Consider the following 17,548-nt stretch of genomic DNA (forward strand, 5'->3'; position numbering starts at 1 on the left):
CACTTAATTCAGATTACAGAAGAGCTTCAAAGAACAGTTTCCTTAAACACTCATAATTTTGAAACATTTTTAAAAGGATGTTCCTGAGCTATGGCTTCCCTGTGAGGAAAAAACCTGCCAGGCAATTCTATGTCACACAAGTGCTTCTGCCTCAGATGTCACAGGCAGGACCTTCTCCTATGCTACATGGGATGCAATTCACCAAGTCCATTGCTAATGCCATTTTTGTCTTGTGCATTCTCCTTGAAGTGGTTCAATGACAAGATGAATACAGACATCTCTTCCAGGTGTTTCCTTGCATGAAAGGCATGCACCTCTGTGTGGTAACCCTGCAGCATGGCCACAGTTCACAGATGTTTCAGGATACACTCAGCAATTTAGACCCAATAGCTTAACCAAGGTTAAAATGAATAATTTACATACCAAAGCAATGTTGTGAACTCTTGCGCATGTCTTCAGTGACACCAGAGGTGACTTCAATGGCAGAGGATTTCATTTTATCCTGGTGTGTGTGAACCAGGGAAGACTGAGGAGTTTCAAGTACTGTCAATGCTCTCAGCTACATTCAACCTCAAGAAATCAGACAATATCTCACCTGTTGAGGCAGAGATTTATTTAATGGATCATCAGTGAGATCTGGGCAAATATTCCAGTTACCCAAACTATCACCCCAACAGATTCAGCTCCCAAGCTCAGATGAACAGTCTATCCTTGGGTGATCAGAGTTCAGACAATTTCTTCTTGCTTTCAGGCTCCTTATTACTGTACTTCAGATAAAGCTTGACACCTAACTTTTTTAATTATAGCACTTATATAATAGCTGGACATATACAACAATCAGCTGCCCTGTTTAATTTTTTTAATTATATGATTTAAGCACAAGCTGTTCCAATTTAGCAACAAAATCCAGGCCACACAGGGAAAAAAAAAAAAAAAAAAAAGTAATACCATTCCATCCTTACTTCATGAGCTAATGGATGAAAGTAAAATTACAATACCTCCCCACTTCACACAAGTGCAATACCTCTGAAGGACTTTTTGGCTTCAGAGGTTCAATGATCAGACAGAAATACACACCAGTGAGAGTGATGTCTGGGCTACGATGTCAATGTACAAAACTTAAAATTATATCCTAACTTCTCTGTTTACTGGGCAGGATGTCCAAGTTTGCAGATGATATTGAGTGACAAGTAACAGCATATATATGAGACAAATACTCTGCTCTGGTATTATGACTACAAATTTCTTGATACTCTTTCAGCAGATGGTGTATTGTGAAAATTATTTATCGTTCTGACCAATGCTCCCTTTCTATTGCCTTCTGTTCTCTTTCTGGCAAGTCATCTCCACCTGTTGCCTCCTTTTATGTGCTTGGGACTTGTCTGCGGGAGCGTTCCTGCACAGTACGAAATGCATTCAGCAGGTGTTAACGTTATGTGCTCAGTGTAAATCTGCATTCGATAGTAAGGGTGACTTCATGTGTGTTTAGGAAAATCAAAGTAGATTATTCCCAGTATCCATGAGTTCCTTCTCTGAATAATTTGGATGCCCATAGGAGAAGGTAATAAAGAAAAGCTACTGCTGATCAGATTTGCCTTCCGTGTAGCAGATTTTTTTCTCTTCAGGTAGACAAAGCACTTACAGACGACATTTCTTGGCTGTATGTATGAGGACAACAATGATAGGGTGGGGAAAGGGCTGCTTCATAACTGGGATCCTTTATCTTGTTTAAAAGTAAAGATGTATTTGCTATGGATAATTTATAAAGTTTATTGATGTGTCAAGAAACAGCACAGGTCCTACACCACTGGCCATATTTTATCCTGCAGAAGTACTGGATATCGTTATATACTACATAAAGCTTTAGTTTAACTTCTTCATCACTCAAGCAGCATATATGTTAGTGTATCTATCTAGATAGCAGTCAGACCATTGACCATATTAACAACATTTCATCAGGCTTCACAGTGTGTTGAGCAAAAATGTATCTCCTGCAGGTCATCACTAATACCATTGCAGTGAAAAGTATGTGATCACTTTTTGCTGTCAATAGTGTAATAGCAGAGGTGTTCACCCTGTAGACTATCTATCATATTTTTATGGGGCTGTCTGGGAGATTTTATAGGACTGAACATAATCCAGGTTGCTAAATTACACGAAGCTGGTCTGAGTGAACAATGTTATGTTTGAATAGATTCAAAGAAAAGGTGTTATTAACAAATGTATTATATCAACTTTGTTTAGTAAAGACAGCAGCAGCAAATACAAATTACCTGACTATTTTTTCCTTTAAATTAAAGAATTCCTACATTTTAAATATAAATAAAACTTACATTATAATTTTACAACTGGGAAGCGGAACTGTTCATGACCATTTTGTGTGTGAAAGTATTTTTAAACATATGGAAGAATATATAAATATGATATAATACTGAAAAGATTTATCCTACTAAAAACTAGTGTATGGAATTTTTGTTCATACACTGTGAAGCTTTCTCTGCTTGGCACATATGTGTATGCTGTACACTTTAATCAGTCTGCACAGTATGTTCCAAGATATGCATTATCCAAATTAAAAAAAGTTCTTTAATATACAGACACGATTTCTACTAACACAAAAAAAAAAAAAAAAAAGAAAATATAGCCCAAGGCACAGCAGTTCTGTTATAGATGATGTCACCTAGAATAAAGTAGGCAAACATGTTGTATCCTAATATTTTAAGGCACCAGTTGTGCTCATGTTTGAATGTCCTTTATTCAGTTTAATATAAGCTGAATTGAGTCCCACATACTTTCAAAGCAACAAAAGTGAACACTTTTCTTTTTATAAATTAATGCATGCAATTTTCAAAGGAAAAAACCCAAGATATAGTCAGGCTCAGCTATTTAAAATGCAGGCTAAAGATGAGTTTATTATGCTATAGAATGAAAGGAAGCAGGTCTGGCATGACACAGATCATAACTGAGTATAACAGACATCTCACAATAAGCTTTGCCTAAAACTCCTCATTTTGGTTCTCTTGCTCCATGGTAGAGTTGTCTAGTAGACATGCTGTAACTGTCAGTGCATCAGAGGCAGTCCCAGAAAGCTTGTTCCAAGAGTAAGTATCAGTATGTTCTGCTCTTCAAACAAACAAAAAAATGCAGGCACTCTACAATCAGATTACAGGTTTAATATTCTCTTCTTATTTATCCTGCTCAAGGGAAGAGTAACTTCAATGCATCCTAATCAAAACTTTAGATGGCTTTTAAATGAATGGTGCCTGAAAAAGAGATAACCATATTAAGGTGAGAAGCAGTTGTCAGCCAAAAACTGAAGGGAAAAGGGGGCCATTTGTGTAACACAGAAATCCAGGAGGAAGGCTTTTACTGAAGTCAGTAAGGTTTCACTGGAATTACCAGGAGGTAGGGTAGAGAATTGCCATATAATTCAGCAAATGTACACTTGCATCTGAAGCTTGGGCCTTCTAGAAAAATAGGGCAGTACAGTCAGAGCAGTGAGTCTGAATGTGCTACCGAACTCCCAGGAATCTCAGAATAATGTTCATTGGTCATGTGCACATGAACTTTAAAGGATACCCAAGGAGTTCAAGGTCTCAGACATACTGAGTACACACCACACAGGTGGTCTGTGCATGTACAGGACGACCAGTATGCCTTGTCTGTGTTGAATTTACTACAAATGAGCCAAATGGTGCCTGTGAAAGTCTCTCCAGAAAATACCACAAATTAATTAGGGAGCCTAAACTGAAATGACAGTAATGTGCTGCCTATATCTCCAGAGTTACCTTTAATTGAAAGAAAGCAACTTCACTGGAGGCAGACAGCCTCACCCACATCCAGTGCAGGAAAAGTTGGGGAAGAGAGGAAATAATAGTATGGAGGAAGGAGAGAATGGGGAACAGGGACATAGGTTAGTGTCATAGATTAGTAGAAGTCCTTGCTAAACATATGGCTCATATTGCCTTTATCAGCCACACAAGGAACAAAGCACAGAATCCTGTGGGTTTGGATAATAGAAAGAAAGTAGATATCTGTGCTAATTCCAGAACTCCTGAATCAGAGTATCCATCTACGGGGTATTTTATACCTTAATGTAAAGTTAATTAAATCAGTATGCATTTACATATTTCAAGGACTATTTGATGATGCTGGAGATCAAAATTTTCAGGATTCAGATAATTATGTTAGACAATGACTGGTTAGATGGCACAGCAAGCATATTCTAAGATTTCTTAGATAGTTTAAGCAAAATTTGCTCTGCACTTACTAAGTCAACCTCTTGGAAGTTATAAACCAGCATGGTCATTTTCAGTTCTATGAACTTGCATTGATTTATGCCAATGAAAGAGTTGGCACTGTCATAAATTCATAGAGTCCTTTTGAATTCTATGGACTGTATTTTTTATGCCAACCAATTAACACATTATGCAGAGCTGATTGTTTACAGCCAGTCTGTGTTGCAAGTATCAATCAATTTAATGTATCTCAAAGCTAGTTTTCTAATCGAAGCTAATCACCTAAGTCCCCAGATAATCAATGCCAAGAAACAATCATTTTGTTCTTGTGCTAGGGCACAGTTCTCCTCTCCTAATGTGGATTCATTTGATCTATTTTAGACGTCTACTTTAAAAGAGATGAACCTTGCCCTAAAACTGCCTGTCTCTGTGGACGTTTACAGGTATCTGAACAGATTAATTCCACCTCTAATCTTAAAATAAGGTGGCTCACCTTTTGGAGGGGTCTGTAGCTTTTACTGTGAGGGTAGCCTAGGATATGAATCAGTTGAGTAATTTTTAGACATCTAAATTTGGGACAGATGAAACCTTGCCACAATTCCAGGAGCTTTCAAAAAACCAAGGGGAGCTGAGAGTTCATCAGTTCATTAAATAATTGTTTCTGCTTTCAAACCTACATGTCACCCAAGAGGATACCAGTCTCCTTAATAATATGGAGAAAGTGCTAAGAGCTTTACCTTTAGATAGTATCAAAAGATGAAAATGCAATGCCCAGAAGTTCAAATATACAGAAACATATGGAACACGAAATGGATGTCCTGAGGGAGAAGTACCATTTCCTCTTTTCTCCTCAACACTCACCATCAATTTAAAACAGATTAAAAATCTTCAGTACATGTTCATACTTACAAATGGCAGAGATTCTGATCCAATCATTTCAGCCACTCTGTGCTCATTACCTTCTGCTATACTGGACATATCAGAAATGAGTATGGACAGTGATTGAACAAACGGGCACACAAACTAAGCCTAAAAGATTTAATTTATTCCTCCAATGTACCCTCATATAAAAAAAAAAAACCATTATTATAAAAAAAAGTAATAAAGTTATAGCTCTGTGAATGATGAATAAAATGATAGCATATATCTGGATACTTTTAGGAAAATAATACATTTGCAAGTAAAAAAAAAAATCCACAACACGAAAAACCAACAAAAACCACTGCCCCCAGTATAATAAAAATCTTTAATATTTGAACACACATCCCTCCCACATTCATACCACAAAACCCAATGTGTTAGGGCTAACACTGTATCCCATTGCTAGCAATCATCATCACTAGGAATGCAGTACTGAGTACTTTACGAACAAATATCAATTGCTGCTTTCTGTAAAAGGCTCCAATAGTTTTATATTAAAGAAACATTTTTATGTTTACCCTAATTATTTATGGGATTCTCTCCAGCTACTGAATTAGGAGAAAAAGAGATTTAAATGGTCCATGTCAGAACAAAGAATGGATATTTTATGAGTTTACTGCTCAGATTATTACTTTGCACTGGCATTTGCCTTACCACCTTGACAGACTGAAGTAATTTAGTAGATTGTATTCCATCACTTCTTTAATTACAATGCTTCACTGAGCAGTCACTTGTGCACTTGCTAAGAATTTTCTGCTAAGGAATTGTTCTGTCCACTGCCATCAAGCCATAACTTGAGGACTTAATAACAGAGGTACATGTAGCCAAAAGCTAGTTGTGTGGAGAGAATGACAACCAGCACCACACAAAAAACCCTACGGTCAGATACAAAAGTTAAGTGTCAGGCACCGAATCAATCCATCAGAATTCTGCTAAATGGCTATCTTAGATCTCAGTGCTGCAAAGATCCAGGTAGCTTCTTTTTCCACTGCAGCTTTACTGAGGTGCATATAAGAATTGACTTGCCTGATCTCAGGCCCTCCTATTTTCTCCATAAAGATATAACTTGTCTATCACACTCCAGAATCCTCCATTTCCTGGCTATAAAAATAAGAAAATTGGGTATGAGAAACAAAAAGGGTCATTAGGAGAATCCCAGTATCATTTCATGTCAATAAAATCTTTCTTATGAGAACTAGAAGTAGCTCTATAGACACTAATGAATAGCTTGTTATTAGCCGTAAAAGGGGGTTTATTTGTCCCAGGTTCACAGACAGAAAGGCAGAGGTTGTTCAGAAACTTGTTCAATATTACACAGTCTAATTGTGGCACCCGCTCTGACTCAGATTTGTACAAAAAACATCATTACTTCCTAGCATCCATGGTAATGCTAGGAAGAAGAGCTGGAACTTCTGACCCCCTGGTCTGATCCTTTATGTACTGAACCAAATCCTGCTTCCTCTCAAAATCAAAGGCTTGCATTTTGCAGTATAAAGATATGTAGCCATAAACTTTCCTGAGGCTATTTGGATGATAGTTCAGCTCAGTTTGGAAACAGTTCAGGGTATTTGGATGGTTATTAAAAAGAAAATCTCTAAAATATTGTAATGGTAGGGGGAAAAAAAATCCTTCTCTCGTAAACAGTTGCATCTACATAATTAAGCTTTTGGGGGGATGTTGTTTTCTGGTCCTTTGAACAGAGTTACCAGCAGAGAGGAAGTTTAAGCCTTGTGAAGTACGACAGAGGCTCCTCTTTTACCCTGAATATGCACTGAGAACACACATCACTCTTAGTTTAATACAATTAAATTTAGTTAAATACAGTTGAACTAATTTATATTAGGGTATAAGACAGGGGAACATGTGCCAAGAAAACCTTGAAACAAGGATACAAGCTATCCCATGAGAAAAAGTGTTTCAGCCAGGGGGCTGAAGCCTCCTTTGCTGGCACAAGGACGTGGGCACTGCACTGTGTAGCAGCTCCTGTTCCAGGGTAACTGGAAACCCAGCTGAAACAACTTGAGGGTCTTATCAGTTTGTGTATCTAGCCCTGTAACTTAAGGGTAGCGATTACATAATTTCCTACTCCAGATCAATTTGCTTTGCTCCTATGTATATCCATATCAGTTTCAGTTAACATTTTTTTCCTGCACATAAACATAAGTGTATTTGAAATGATTATTTTTTTTTTTTTTTCCTCAGGACTCTGCATATCTACTTCTGTTGTCTCTGAAAGTACAGTTATAAATATACTTCCTCATGTCACACTGAAGCCTTAACCAATTCATTCCTACCTCATCATCACCCTCTCCAGTGCCCTGGAAAAATTGTTTCTGGTTGCAGAACATGAAAAATATCAATGAACAACCCTTGGACAAAAGTAGCTCTGCAACCAAAAAAAAAGAGTTTCAGCCTCAGCCAGTTCCTTGTCCAGTTCATTGCATAGAGCCACAAAAGTTATACCAACACAAATGATGTTGATGAACCTCTGAGAAAGCAAAGGTGCATGTGGTGGCACTGGTACCATAGGTTTGTAAGTGTAGCAGTACCGAGAGAGGGATTTCAGTGTCACTGGTGCTGGTTCGGCAAGGCTGCTCCCATACGTTCCTAAGGCATCCGCTAACACGCTGAGAGGTAAGTTAGGGCTCCAACCAAATGGTGAAATGTAAATCCTACCATCTGTACTAAGATGACTGCCTTTGGTGTTCAAAGATGAAGTCAGAAAAAATAAGCATGTATCTTTTAGTACCCTTCTGTACCTTTAAAGTGTCTTTTATCTTAATTTAAAGATAATTAATAATTAATGAAGAAAAAAACAGAAGCAGACAGGATTGTTTTAAAATGTTTTACTATAATCAACATGTGAACAGAAGTACTAATATGGAAATTGAAGTCAGTATTGTTTCTGATTTGTTTTTCCAGTTGTTTTTAATGTTAATATATTTAACATGTTCATAAACATTTTAAAAATGGGCCTGTTTAGATAGATTTCCTGGTTTATTTTAATAAATTGTTACAGCTAAATTTCTTCATTGTAAATGTGACCACTTTATGAAGGCAATAACCTAAAAATAAGAGAAATAGTGCCATACTTACTTCTACTTTTTGATCACCAAATTAGATACACAAATAATATGCATGTAAAAATACTGCAAAGCATTTCTGAAGATTCCTGTGGCAATATCACTACAAACACATTTCAAGTCTGGAAGAATTCCAATAGTGCATTGAAATATAAGGCAATATTGCGTAGCTTTTTAAATTATAATGATGGTGTCATTAATACAAAGTTCCTACAGAGTATGTTTTTACACAGATAATGAAAATATCAGGGAAAGCCTGGAACTGTTATCTTGCTTTTCAGTGTATTCTAAAAAAAATCAGATATATTAAGTAAGGCCATACACTCCATGTAGTCAATTCTCAGTGGTATTTCAGGAAAGATTTATCGAACCAGTAGATTGTTTCCTCTCAGATACCGCTGAGACGTGTTCATGGAATTCTAAGATGTTTACAGTAAATTAGAAGCTAATTAGTTGAACTGAAATGCCAGCACCTGCTCCTGCATTATTTAAAAGAAGAAAGAAAAGAAAAAAAAAAAAAACAAAACCCAAACATTTAGGGTTTCACAAATGGAGATAATACTTCAGGGCCTGGATTTCTCCAAGCCTATTTAATCATTTGAAAAGGTTGTCAGAATTATTGGGTTATGAAACTCAATCAGTGCATCTTAGATATTTTTCCTTCCTGCAGCTTTATAGTCATTATTGTATTAAGATTCTGGCAAACAAGGCCAACAATATTTATGGTTCCTGCTATAACATTAAAAATGCATATCCCATTCAGATTTTATGAATCTTGAATTGCAGCAGGAAATGAGCAGTTTAGATGATAATTGACTTGTAAGGATTAGAACAGTTCAGGTTTCCCCCTGTGCAAAGAGAAGGTTCATCTGAGGTCTTACAGATAGATGATAATTCTTCCAAAATATCACATCTGTCTCTACAAAAAGGTGCTTTTGTTCTGGTAACTCTATATTGTGGCAATAACAGTTATTAGTAAATTAGATAGAGCAGGCACAGCTAGCCAAATTGTGATGGGAAAATGAGGGAGAAATCCAAATCAAATATTAGATACATGTGGTATTTTATATAATTCATAACCAAATAACCTGCCAATCCTAATGAGCTTGTAATTTAATTAGGAAAGTATAGTACACAAGCAATTCTGAATGGGAATGTGTACCGTCAATGAGAGGATCAAAGTAATAAAAATGCTCTGAGAAGGGGTTGGGATTCACGTGGACAACAGAAAGAGAAATTTTCACACTATAAGAATTAAGAATCTTTTTGTATCAGAGACGATCCCCCAAAGGAAGTTATTGTGGCAACAGGTGTGAGGAACCAAAAAAGGAGAGTCATGGGGAGAGGATGTTGTTGAGTAGGAACAGCTGTAATTTAATAGAGTAAATTAAGAGCAAAATTGCAAGAGGCAGAGCTGAAGAGACTGGGAAGGATCTACATGAAAGGATGTGCAAAGGAGGGTGGCAGAAGGAGAAGGTTAAAATGAGGACAGGCAACATGCTCTTTGTTATTACAACCAGAATGCCATTTCCGAGTAGAAAGAAGTTTCACTTCATAATATTATATTTTCCTGATGTTCTCTCTTCTCCCAGAGGAAAGCCTGAGCTCTCATATAGCACTGAGATGTGTTCATGGAACTCTAAGCTCACCATAAACTGGAAGGTGATTAGTTGAACTGAAATGATTTTTGTCTGATTCAGCCTTGCAAGCACACAAACACACATGCAGGCTCCTGGTACTATTTACAGAAACCCATCCTGCAATCAGTCTGAGCTGTGCTGTGTCTGCCTAGCCTGAGATATCTGCCGCTTGCACTCCCAGGCTTTTCAGAGGGCTAGGATTCGTTCTTGAGCATATGCTGATTACACCAGCAGGGCCCTGATTTCTTAGGCTGGATTATAAAGTTTTATTCAAAACGGGCTGAGAAAACACTGCCCTCTTCATTCCCCTTGGCAATCTTTGGGGACAGGAAGAGAATGTAAACTGTATGAGAAGAACCATTCTGGGGAGGTCCTTGTCGCAGTACTCCTTTACTTTTACTTACTACTTTTGCTTACTACTTTCTGCGGTATTGCACTCAAATTCTTGAAAAAAAAACCCAGAGATATACCAAAGATCATTCAAAACCACTAGCGCAGAAAAAATACCCTGATGGCAAGTTAAAAGAGGAAAGCTAATGTGTGTGGTGCTCTGGTTTGGTAAAAGATATCTAAGAGACTTTACCAAGTTTCAAAGTTAGAACAACTCTCTTGAGTTGCACTTGGACTAGGAAGGAAGCCAGAGAACATGGAGTATACTTTCTTTTACCTTGGACTGCTGTATAATTAAGCAATAATATTAAAGAAAGAAACTGTTCTGTTTTGTGCTGGTTTCACATTGCCACCAAAAGAAGTCCCTCCTCTCCTCTTCCTTGTCCCAGCTGCTTTTTTTGCTCTGAGCCTTTCCTTTGCATTTCTTTTGGAGATGCCTCTCTGGTCAGCCTTATCAGTTGGTTGAGTTCCCTGCCCCTAAGACCAAACTAAAATTACAGAGCTTGCGGGGGGGAAAAAAAGTAATCTCCCTTTTCATAAGCTATTTTGGTTATAGCCATATTTCATTATTCCATTTCAATGAATAACTACCGAAGTTTAATCATCCTTTCTTGCCATCAGTGTGCAAGAGGCAAAAATTTCTCCTTTTATTTCTTTTATATTCTACCTCAGTATAAAGGCACAGGAACCAACCAAATACCCAAAATTAACCTTGTTGTCTAAAACAAAAGCTCAGAAAGCATCCTCAATAATAGTAGATTTCATAAATTGTCCAAGATCCCTGTGAATAGATCAGCTATTTTAGTTTTCCAGCATAGTTCTCTGATTTTTTTTCTATCCTTTTCTATACTTTTCTCTCAGTTTACCCATATGCCCTCTTAAATTTTGTAGCTACCCTAATTGTTTAACCCGACCTTCATTCAGCTCACCAGATCTAATCTGCAATGGTGGTATGCTTAGAAGTAGCCAAAGAAGAAAACTGTCTTTGTTTGCATGCCTTGCTGACTATGAATTATGCTGTGACTTTGCTTCAGAATTTGGCTTTTAAATCAGACATAAGAATATTACCTTTTTCATGGTAATTGTTCTTCTAATAAAAATGAATTTGCAAAGTTCTTAAGAAAAAATACATATTCTAATATTCCATTGGAACATATAAAAAAACATGCTCATTAGTTTAAGTGAACTGAACCATTTCACTTCAATGCGAGATTAAACTGGTTATGGTACCATAATGTCTCTTGGTATTCACACACATCAGGTCCCCATTCTCTCCCACCAGTGAGCCTAATGAAAACACACATTGTGCAGTGTTGTGCTGTATTCTCCCTGCACACAACACGTGGTGTTTCATGGAACCACCACAGGAGATGGAGACTGTAGATCCAGATCACAGGAGGCTTGAGCTATTCCCAGAACACTATGGTTTAATGTCAAACAGAATGATTCCATTTTAAAAGTATAAACATTTCCACATGGGCGGGGGGGATTTTTTCCATTTCTCAAAGAGCAAGAATTCCAAATTTCACTCATCATATATCCCATGAGTCTCATACAGAAAGTCTAATATATGGACACCTGTGACACCTCTTTAGAGTGTCCAACTCTATAGATTATGTGATGAATTCAAGGGAGCTGAAATACCGGTGGATTATGCATGTAATAACTTTGTCATGGTTGTAAAATCAAAGGTTGGTTTATGAGAATATAGAAGCTTTCAAGTGAGGTATTTTTTTTCTCAGCACAAAGGGACCACGAGGAGAGAAGGCTTTCCACTGGCTTTTGTGTTTTAAATGTGCTGGTGGCTATGGAAGAATTTCACTAAAAAAAAAGAAATAAAGGAAAATACTCTCCAAAGAAGCACAAGGCATAGGTTAGTAATGTGGGTCCCTTAGAAAAAAGCTTAAAGAGAAATAAATGTTGTCATAGAATAATAACAAAAGAGGCTTGAAACTGTGAGCAAAGACACAGTTTTTCACATTTTCATTAAAAATTAAATTTGTATATTCTCTGGAAAAACAAAATGAGCATATGAAATAAACTCAGGCTTATCATCCCATTCGAAGCCATGTTTTATCTCAAAATGGAACCAAACCAAGTTTCAAGCATTACTTTGAAGACTTTGTTGGACACTCCCACCCTCCCAAAATATTCTGGATTGCAGTTCAAAAGAGTGGATTGACTAAGTTTTGAGATCTTTGCAGAGGGATCTCTTGAGCTCTGAGACTGTCTGCATCCCTTGGGATCTCCCTGCCCTAATCTCTCTCTCTCACCACATGCACAGCCAAAATCTCCAGCAAAAGCCAACACCTCTGCACTATTTTTGCTGTTCATTACAGTTCCGCAAACATTAGCAAAGAGGTCACGTGTTTGAAGGTATTTAAAATTAGTTTTTACTGCTTCTAGCAAGAGGGATCTTTGATTCCTGTTCTCCTACAGTGGACACCTGTGTCTAGGCTGCTAACACAAAGCCAAGCCCTTTCCTTACTCTGGTAGCCCCCAGCAATCTCATGTGTCCTAGCCTCACTGCCTGAACATGAGTGCATGCATGCCTTAATGTGTCTCCGTGCATGTGTATATTCAGTGGTGAATTTAGTGGAGGGGACAGGCAGAAAGGTCTAAGAAGTTTTTAATCCTGTTTCCCAGAGCCACGGAGCTATTCTTATTCCAAGCACAACATTATACTACACTTTCCTTCAGCTACCACAACACTGTATGCCAACCTCAGGGAGCTGCAAAGAGACCGTGATTCTGCATTAGTGAGAAACATTGCCCATTCCCCAGTGGGGATCAGGAACCCCTCCTTGGCTGAAGCCTGAGCAGCATGCCTGACCATACCACATGGCCCTTTTGAAATCAAAATATTGTAATTTCCAATATGAAACCAGTTCTGGACTGAGGGACTGGTTGAAAAGATATTATTGGCTTGAATCCTAATGAAAACAGCATCACTTTCAAAGGCACCTGAACCAGACTGCAAAAAAATTGGTATGGGTGTATTTCTGAAAACAGAAATAATTCCATTATTAATTTATCTCCCTAACTGGAGCAACCACAAATAATGCAGGTTTTTAGCTAATCACTTGAAAAGTAAATCAGAAAACCCCATCATGCTTCATCAGCAGATGATAAATAATATAAGAATATCAGTTTCTGTTTCCAGCCATGTATGAGGAATTTGGGAATGGAGAACAAACCATCTAAAAAAATACTTTCAATACTTGAGCAAGCCATTATTATGAACACGTTTTATTTATTACTACATAGAACATGACCAAGTTGGGTTTTGTTGCACATTAACATATTGGGTTTGGGTGGCAAGGTTTTGGGAGAGGGGCTACAGGGGTGGCTTCTGTGAGAAGCTGCTAGAAGCTTCCCCTATGTCCAATAGAGCCAATGCCAGCCGGCTCCAAGATGGACCCACCGCTGGCCAAGGCTGAGCCCATCAGTGACAGTGGTAGTGCCTCTGTGATAACATATTTAAGAAGGTGGGGGGAAACAACCCGGTACAAACTGGAGCTGGAGTGAGGAGTGAGAATATGTGAGAAGAACAACTCTGCAGACACCAAGGTCAGTGAAGAAGGAGGGGCAGGAGGTGCTCCAGGCGCCAGAGCAGAGATTCCCCTGCAGCCCCTGGTGCAGCCCATGGTGAGGCAGCTGTGCCCCTGCAGCCCATGGAGCTCCACGGTGGAGCAGAGATCCACCTGCAGCCCATGGAGGACCCCACGCCGGAGCAGGTGGATGTGCCCAAAGGAGGCTGGGACCCCATGGGAAGCCTGTGCTGGAGCAGGCTCCTGGCAGGACCTGTGGCTCCATGGAGAGAGGAGCCCAGGCTGGATCAGGTTTGCTGGCAGGACTTGTGACCCCGTGGGGGACCCACGCTGGAGCAGTCTGCTCCTGAAGGACTGCACCCCGTGGAAGGGACCCATGCTGGAAAAGTTTGTGAAGAACTGCAGCCCATGGGCAGGACTCATGTTGGAGAAGTTCATGGAGGACTGTCTCCTGTTGGGAGGGATCCCACGCTGGAGCAGGGGTAGAGTGTGAGGAGTCCTGCCCTGAGGAAGAAGGAGCAGCAAAGACAACATATGATGAACTGACCACAACCCCCATTCTCCATCCCCTTGCTCTTCTCTGTGGGAGGAGGTAGAGAAAATTGGGATTGAATTTGAGCCCGGGAAGAAGGGAGGGCTGGGGGGAAGGTGTTCTAAGATTTGGGTTTATTTCTTATTATCCTACTCTGATTTGACTGGTAATAAATTGATTTCCCCAAGTTGAGTTTGTTTTGCCCGTGATGGTAATTGGTGAGTGAGCTCTCCCTGCCCTTAGCTCTACCCATGAGCTTTTTTCTTACATTTTCTCTCCCCTGTCCAGTTGAGAAGGGGTGTGATAGAGTGGCTTTGGTGGGCACCTGGCATCCAGCCAAGGTCAATACACCAGGATTAAGTAACACGTACAAAATTTGCATGGCAATTTTAAAGCTCTCTTTCAAAATCACACTGCTACATTTTTAGTGTGGGTGGATTAACTCTTCTATAAGTATTGCTGGGTATTTCTTGTTCTGAATATATATGCTTCTTCCCAAGTGAAATCAATGCATTCGTCAGGCTATCACCACCATAAACAAATGTAATCTATTTCATCCATTGTTTAAACCAGCAGACCCTGAAGGAATATTTCACCATCCAGGAAGCCAAATGGGTATTTATAACTTCCATTCATGCTCTTTTTGCATATAGATTGTGAAATTGTAAAGGAAGCATTTTGGTTTCTGGGTTAATGTGTTCAAATAGAGGGATCAGTCAATTTTGCAAAAGAAGATTACTGCAAAATTTAAAGAAATGTTGCAAAGTCAAAGACTAAATCTCCCAGTAAGATGTATATTTTAACATGAACGTTACACAAGTTCCAGCCTGAAACTTGAAACACATCTGCTTTAAAGAACATTTTGGTTTATCTTCCTTTCCAAATTTTCATAGATGAGACACGAACAAAATAAGGAAAGGATGCTAAAGAAAAAGGAAACTCATACAAACTTTGCAGAGCTAACCTAGATGCATTCCTCAGCCCTGGTATCCCTCTCCCTCCTCCCAGGAATAGAACAAGGGAAACTCCAATGTAGCTTCCCTGCTGTCTCCTCCGATTTTGGTCATCCCTCCCATCCCAGAGATCCTACGACTGAAGATGTTTTTCCTGTGGTATCACTTTTCCTATCTTGTTGCCATTACAGGTTCCTTCATTTTTCATATCTTTGAACGGATTTGTTACTGTTTAAACAAAAAGGCATATTATCTGGGGCCATATGCATGGATCATTGGTTGCTCTGAGTGATGTTTACTCTGTCTGACATTGGGGATCCCACTTTGGGTACCTAGTTCAGCAGAAGCTGACTGCAAAGCAGGTGTCCACAGTAGATGTTCTGACCCATCCTGTGGAGGTGCTTTATCATTCCTGCTGACAAAATGAGGCTGGGACCCTCCTGGTCCTTACTGCTGTCACTGCTCCCCAGATCTGTGGCCCTGTGAAAGGCAGTGCAGAGAATTTAGAAAGACGGCATGGGGGACTGAGAGGAGGAGAGATTAAACTGAGCAGATATTGCACCTAGTGGATTCTAAGGAAGGTGACGCAAATACACATATTTTCTGCACCTGTTTATTAAAACTGAATCCTCTCATACCTACTTATGTGCTATTTGCAAGTACAATTTAACTCTGCTAAATTTTCATTTTCTGAATGAAAGGTTTTTGTCAGAGCTTTAGAGTCTTCCCACATTTCCCACATCTCCAACCCCAGAGGTTTCAAGTAGTTCAGAACCTAGCTGGGATCACAAAGGATTGTAAAAGAAACTGTGGGTTTGGGTTTGTTATTGGGGGTTCTTTTGAGGAAACAAATAATTTACACAAAAGAGCTACTGTCTTGTCAGGAAGACCTTATCTCCACAGCCTTCTGACCATGGCCAAGAGTAGTTACTTAAGAGGCTCAGAGGAAAGCTTGTACCCAGTGGTTCCTCCTTTTATGTAAGCTTTTGCCTCTCTTGGGAAAGAGAGTATGAAATGGTTTTGTTCACTGCCTTTTCTCTCTACGTTTGTTTATTTTGCCACAAAGAATTTACATGAAGAGACTATAAATGCCAAAGCTTCTTGTTCAAATAAATAAATACATTCTGAAAACAATTTTTTAAAAACTCTGAACAACAAAAATCTTCATCTCAAACTATAAGAACAAAATATTTAGAAATAATACAGATTTTTTTAAAGGCAAAAACAAACCAAAGGAATGAGTAACATCATTTCTGGTGTGAAAGAGGGAAGGGGGACAATCAGCAGCATCTGTTTTGTTTGAACTGAAAGGAGAAAGTGACATTACCAACTGCTAAAATTCAAAAACCTTTGATAAAGACTCTAGTATATGGTAAAGTTTGTTTTTAACCTGGATGCATGCTTAGGTTTAGGTCTATCCAAAATATCAAGTTACTGGTTAGAGATTTTTGCTTCTAAAACATACTAGATGACACAGTTGTTGCTCTGAGCAGAAACAGGTGAATTATTTGTAATGATTAACAAAATCTGCATATGACATTTTCAGAGTCAGTATGCCAAAATACTGAAACAATACAAATTACTAATCCTTCCAGAGCAAAATGTAAATATTTTCAAGGGTATTAGGATAAACAGGATTTGTGTTCCACTCAGGAAACACAAATCACTTATTTTGGATTCCCCAAAATCAAAGATGTTATATAAGACCTTACCCTGTAGTTTCCGTTCCATATCAGCTTTTTGGGGGAAAAATAAAATCCATTTTGAATGACAGAAATTAACAAATTATAAAAAACACCTAGAAGACAAAAAGACCCATTCTATTTTAAATTGCACAGAAGACTCCATACCTATGTACAATCCCCCAGAAAAATTTAAATTAATCTACATACTGCAAGTAATCATGTAAAGAAATAATAAAGAAATGATAGAGAAATCAAGAGTGTTATGCAAGCACATTTGGAAGAAAATGAGAAGTGGAAAAGCTGGACTAATCACAGGATCAGAGAAAGTCTGAGGTTGGCAAGAACATCTGTAGATCGTCAAGACCAGTCCTCTGCTCACAGCAGAATCAGCCAGAGCCAGTTGCCCAGATATTTTTGAATATCTCTGTCCTGGTTTCGGCTGGGATAGAGTTAATTTTCTTCCTAGCAGCAGGCATAGGGCTCTGGTTTGGATTTGGTAGGAGAAGAATGTTGATAACACACTGATGTTTTTAGTTGTTGCTGAGTACTGCTTAT

The sequence above is a fragment of the Pelecanus crispus genome, chromosome 1 (assembly GCF_030463565.1).
Source record: "Pelecanus crispus isolate bPelCri1 chromosome 1, bPelCri1.pri, whole genome shotgun sequence".
NCBI lineage: Eukaryota > Metazoa > Chordata > Aves > Pelecaniformes > Pelecanidae > Pelecanus > Pelecanus crispus.